At 48.3% G+C, this 6,000-nt stretch overlaps 1 protein-coding gene across 1 annotated transcript in view; it reads left to right on the top strand.

The window, feature by feature from the left end:
* The first annotated feature begins 375 nt into the window (after positions 1 to 375).
* Positions 376 to 6,000, top strand: part of P2ry6 (pyrimidinergic receptor P2Y6) — an 81,803-nt gene continuing 76,178 nt past the window's right edge. The window contains exon 1 of the mRNA XM_045146286.1: positions 376 to 558. The gene's annotated coding sequence lies outside the window, so the exon portion shown is untranslated. The remainder of the gene's footprint in view (positions 559 to 6,000) is intronic.

Here is a 6,000-nt window from a genome sequence, read left to right as displayed (position 1 = left end):
AGGATGAGGCTCCTGCTTAGGACAAGGGGCAGACAGAGATACAGGGCTACAGAGCAAACAGGCACTGTCTTTGGGTTGGGGGGGAACCCCAACACGGGAGCTGGGGGCGCTGGGCTTTGAAAGGGCAGCACTGGCCTCAAAAGGAGGCTGCAAGCACCCCAAGGCTGGCGATGACAGGCCCAGCGAGGTCTCGGGTGTTGTAGGAAATGCCGGGCATAGCCTGTCCAGCAGCACACCCCGCTGGGCGCCTGCCAGCTACTCTGGCCTCAGAGGCTGGGGCTGGGAGGGGGAGGAAGCAGAGGAAACAAGCTCGCTGCCAGACACTTGACCTCTTCTGGAGCCACGGGATGGGGCTTGGCTCCTGGGCCAGCTCAGTGCCTGTGGCCATCTCCCTCCTCCCAAGGCCACTCACTGGGCCTCGGGGATGGCACCCGGCTCTGCTCCTCTCCCCGTGCTGGGTGCTCCCTCTCCCCACCTTCAACTGACCGCTCCATCCCAAAGCCAACAGTAGCCCCCACCTCCATCTGGCTGGTACCGGAGAAGACCCACGCTGCCCTGGTAAGTCCCCAGTCTGTGCCTTACATCATAGATCAAGCGCAGGGACCAAACCACCCCGGCAAGCTACTTGTTACGCGCAGGTCCGGAGCCTGGGGCATGGGGCACCGGGCACAGGACCCACAGAGACCAGGGTACTGTGCATGCCAGAGGGACCTATGGAGAACAGATGGACCAGGCAAAAAGAGCTGAGGGCATCGCGTTATATTGTTGTTAATTAAAAGGGTTGGGTTTTTTGTTTGTTTGTTTGTTTTTCGGTTTTTTGAGGTAAGGCTGACCTGGAATTCACTATGTAGTCTCAGGGTGGCCTTGGACTCACAGTGATCCTCCTACCTCTGCCTCCCGAGTGCTGATTTTAGTTTTTAGGTTTTTTTTTTTTTCTTTTCTTCTTCTTCTTTTTTTTTTTTTTTTTTCAAGGAGAGAGTGAGACAGAAAGAATGAGAATAAGAATGCCAGGGCCTCTTACCACTTCAAGCAAACTCCTGGTACATGTGCCACTTTGTGCACCTTCCCTTATGTGGGTGCTGGGTATTTGAACCTGGCCTGTCAGGCTTGCAAGCAAGCACATTAACCACTATGCCATCTGTCCATCCCTAAAATGTTATTTGTAAAAATAATAAAATAGAACAGGGTATGGTGGTGCACGCCTTTAATCCCAGCACTAGGGAGGCAGAGTTAGGAGGATTGCCTTGAGTTTGAGGTCACACTGAGACTACATAGTGAATTCCAGGTCAGTCTGGGCTAGAGTGAGACCCTACCTCAAAAAAAATAATAATAATTTTTTTTTAAAAGGCTGAGGGCAGAGGTAGAAGGATTGCTGTGAGTTCGAGGCCACCTTGAGATTCCATAATGAATTCCAGGTCAGCCTGGGCTAGAGTGAGACCCTACCTCAAAAAAAAAAAAAAAAAAAAAAGCTGAGGGTGAGTGGAGGATGCTGGGGAGCAGTGGGGAACCCCCAGATCCAGACTGCCTCTCAGTTCAGCTCCTGCACTTTCTCCCTGGCCCAAGCTCCCTCGGCTCTGTAGGTACTGGGGTGACCTGTGACCTCCCGCGGGCACTCACCTCTAGACACCTCAGCTTCTGCTCAAAGAACCTTAGGCTCAGAACTCTGCCCAGAGCTTCAGGAAGTTCAAGGATTAGCCTTCCACCAATGCTACCAACCTTCCTTGCTGAGGGGTGCTGGGATGGAACCCCCAGCGGTTCCCGGCAGCACTGACCCCCAGCGGCACTCTGTTCAATAGCCACCCCCAATTGGCTTTCCCTGGCTCACATCCCAAGTACCCTTGAACCTCTGCCTCAGGGTTCCCAGAATTCCCCATGCTTAACCCCACCCAAGGGTCTTTTTCTTGGCTGTTTCCCTCCCCAGAAACACCTTCCCTCTTTCCTCCTGTGAGAGAACAATGTTTGGTTTTGGTTTCCTTTTCCCAGGGTAGCCTGGAACTGGAGATGTAGTTAATAAGGATGACTTGGACGTCTGCACCCCCCTTCCTCTCCCCCCAATGCTGAGATTACAAACTTACATCACCACGCCCAGTTTATGTGATGCTGGGGGATTGAATCCAGAGCCTCTTCCAACTGAGCTACAGGCCTCAGTCCCCGCTAGCTGTTCTTTTTTTTTTTTTTTTTTTTTTTTAAATTTGAGAGCGACAGACAGAGAGAGAGACTGCAAACAAACTCCAGACGCGTGCGCATCTGACTAACGTGGGTCCTGGGGAACCGAGCCTCGAACGGGGGTCCTTGGACTTCACAGGCAAGCGCTTAACTGCTAAGCCATCCCTCCAGCCCCCCCCTCCCCCAGCTGTTCTTGACCACTCAGCCTAGCTCACCCTTGAGCTTGACCTCTCTGTGCCCCTCGCTCCCAGGCTGGGCACGGCCCCTCTGGGTTCCCCTGCGTACCTGTCTCTGTCCCAGTGTGTCCACCTTGTGCCTGGCACATGCACCCCTGCCCTGGGTGGGTCTAGGGGAAATCAGCCATGGATGCTTGCCTTTTTGTCCCCCGCACAGGCCTGGGCATGGCACGGGCTTTGCAGAATAAATGAAAGATGATGAGGGTTTCCAAATTTCCTAATGTTCATTCCTTCACTCCGATGTTTACAGAGCACTTGGCCAAATGTGGGGAAAGCAAAGCACGTACGCAAAGCGCCTGCGAGCGAGATCTGGGCTGGCCGGAGAGACAAGCAGTAACGGAGGCTAAGCAGAGGCCAGTGCTGGTCCTTTGGGGGTCCTGAGGGGGCCCTAGGCACCTCTGCTGGGGAAGGGAGGGAGTAGAGAAAGCTTGGCCAGGGGAGGTGCTTCATTAACTCCATCCTCCCCCTTCATCCTTCAGAGCATGTAGGGAGTTGGGATGAGGGGGTCAGGAGAAAGACATCTGGTCCTACAGTCCAATTCCTTCTTTTTTATTTTTATTTATTTATTTTTTTTGGTTTTTTTTCGAGGTCGGTTCTCAGTCTAGCTCAGGCTGACCTGGAATTCACTATGTAGTCTCAGGGTGGCCTCGAACTCTCGGCGATCCTCCTAACTCTGCCTCCCGAGTGCTGGGATTAAAGGCATGCGCCACCATGCCCAGTTTATTTTATTTTATTTTCAATTCCTTGTTTTCCTCAAAGGTGATGTCTACTCTCGTTGGGCATGCCTAGTCATGCCTGTATGTTTTCTATATGGATGTAGTATTATTTTGCATGGTTTAAGCATTATAACATTATATGGATGATATAATACTGTGTATACCCTCCTCTCTCTCTCACTGGCTTTCTTTCTCTCTCTCTCTCTCTCAGTATATTAAGGTAGGATCTTGCTGTAGTCCAGGCTGACCTGGAATTCACTATGGAGTCTCAGGGTGGCCTCAAACTCATGGTGATCCTCCTACCTCTGCCTCCGGAGTGCTGGGATTAAAGGCGTGCGCCACCATGCCCGCCCCCTCTTTTCTAAATATTTTATTTATTTATTTGAGAGAGAGAAATAGTCAAGGGGAGAGAGAGAGAGAGAGAGAATGAGCATGCCAGGGCTTCCAGGCTCTGTAAACGAACTGCAGACATACGTGTCCCCTTGTGCATCTGTCTGAAGTGGGTCCTGGGAAATAAAATTATGGTCTTTTGGCTTTGCAGGCAACTGTCTTAACCACTAAGCAATCTCTCTAGCCACTCTCTCTCTTTTTTTCTTAACCTTTTTTTTTTCTCTTTGAGGTAAGGTCTTGCCCTAGCCCAGACTGACCTGGGATTAGTCTCAGGCTGGCCTAGAACTCACAGCAATCCTCCTACCTCAGCCTCCCAAATTCTGGGATTAAAGGTGTGCACCGCCATGCCTGGCCCCTTCTGACTCTATATTAATGTACACATATATTAGTTGGTCACGTTGTATTTGTATGATTTCAGCCTTTAAAACATATTTTTATTATTTATTTGTAAGCAGGAGAGGGGAGAGGAATAGGCACGCCAGAGCTTCCTGCCACTGCAAATGAACTCCAGATGCATGTGCCACTCTGTATCTGGCTTAATGCAGATACTTGGAAATCAAATCCTGATCCTTAGGCTTTGCAGAAAAGTGCCTTTACCACTGACCCATCTCTCCAGACCAGGAATTCAATATCTACAACTGTGATTTTTTTTTAAATTTTTTATTTATTTATTTGAGAGCGACAGACCCAGAGAGAAAGACAGATAGAGGGCTGGAGGGATGGCTTAGCAGTTAAGGCACTTGGCTGCAAAGCCAAAGGACCCAGGTTCGGTTCCCCAGGACCCACGTTAGCCAGATGCACGGGGGGGCGCATGTGTCTGGGGTTCGTTTGCAGTGGCTGAGGGCCCTGGCATGCCCATTCTCTCCCTCTCTGCCTATTTCCCTCTCTCAAATAAATAAAAGTAAAATAGTTTTTCAAAAAAAAAAAAAAAAAGAAAAAGAAAAGAAAGACAGATAGAGGGAGGGAGAGAGAGAGAGAATGGGTGCGCCAGGGCTTCCAGCCTCTGCAAACAAACTCCAGACGTGTGCGCCCCCTTGTGCATCTGGCTAACGTGGGACCTGGGGAACCAAGTCTCGAACTGGGGTCCTTAGGCTTCACAGGCAAGCGCTTAACCGCTAAGCCATCTCTCCAGCCCTGTGATTTTTTTTTTTTTTAAGCATTCTATTTATTTGTGTGTAAGCAAGAGAAAGCAACAGGGAGAGAATGGGTGCGCCAGGCCCTCTAGCCACTGCAAAAGAATTCCAGATGCATGCACCACCTTGTGCATCTGGCTTTACATGAGTAATGGGGAATCCAACCTGAGTCCTTTGGCTTTGCCAGAAAGCTCCTTACCTGCTAAGCCATCTCTTCAGCCCTACAACTATGTTTTATTCAAAGAGCTAACAATCCAAGGAGATAGTAGATTAACACCCTAACAATCTGACTTCATGAAGTTAAAAATTAAGTTGGGGGTGGTCACTGGAGAGATGGCTTAGCAGTTAAAGCAATTAAAGTTAAAGCCAAAGGATTCGGGTTGGATTCTCCAGGTCCTACATAAGCCAGATGCACAAGGGGGCGCATGTGTCTGGGGTTCATTTACAGTGGCAAAAGGCCCTGGCACATCCATTCTCTCCCTCTCTCTTTCTCTCTCTTGGCCTCTTCCTCTGTATCAAATAAATCAATACATAAATTTTTTAAAAATTAAGTTGGACAACAATTTCACCAGGAGTTTATTTGGCAAAGCAAAGCATAAGAGAGATTAGAGCGGGCTGTCCCGTAGATGAGGGAAAGAGGCTGCACAGTGAATTTTGCATTGTTAAGTTTTTTTTTTTTTCTTTTTTTATTTATTTATTTATTTTTTTTAAATTTTTATTAACATTTTCCATGATTATAAAATATATCCCATGGTAATTCCCTCCCTCCCCACCCCCACACTTTCCTGTTTGAAATTCCATTCTCAATCATATTACCTCCCCATTACAATCATTGTAATTACATATATACAATATCAACCTATTAAGTATCCTCCTCCCTTCCTTTCTCCACCCTTTATGTCTCCTTTTCAACTTACTGGCCTCTGCTACTAAGTATTTTCATTCTCACACAGAAGCCCAGTCATCTGTAGCTAGGATCCCCATATGAGGGAGAACATGTGGCGCTTGGCTTTCTGGGCCTGGGTTACCTGACTTAGTATAATACTTTCCAGGTCCATCCATTTTTCTGCAAATTTCATAACTTCATTTTTCTTTACCGCTGAGTAGAACTCCATTGTATAAATGTACCACATCTTCATTATCCACTCATCTGTTGAGGGACATCTAGGCTGGTTCCATTTCCCAGCTATTATAAATTGAGCAGCAATAAACATGGTTGAGCATGTACTTCTAAGGAAATGAGATGAGTCCTTTGGATATATGCCTAGGAGTGCTATAGCTGGGTCATATGGTAGATCAATCTCTAGCTGCTTTAGGAACCTCCACACTGTTTTCCACAATGGCTGGACCAGATTGCAT

The sequence above is a fragment of the Jaculus jaculus genome, chromosome 3, assembly GCF_020740685.1.
Source record: "Jaculus jaculus isolate mJacJac1 chromosome 3, mJacJac1.mat.Y.cur, whole genome shotgun sequence".
NCBI classification, from domain to species: Eukaryota; Metazoa; Chordata; class Mammalia; order Rodentia; family Dipodidae; genus Jaculus; species Jaculus jaculus.
The sequence above is the reverse complement of the archived record's forward strand: the minus strand, read 5'-3'. Positions and strand labels throughout refer to the sequence as shown.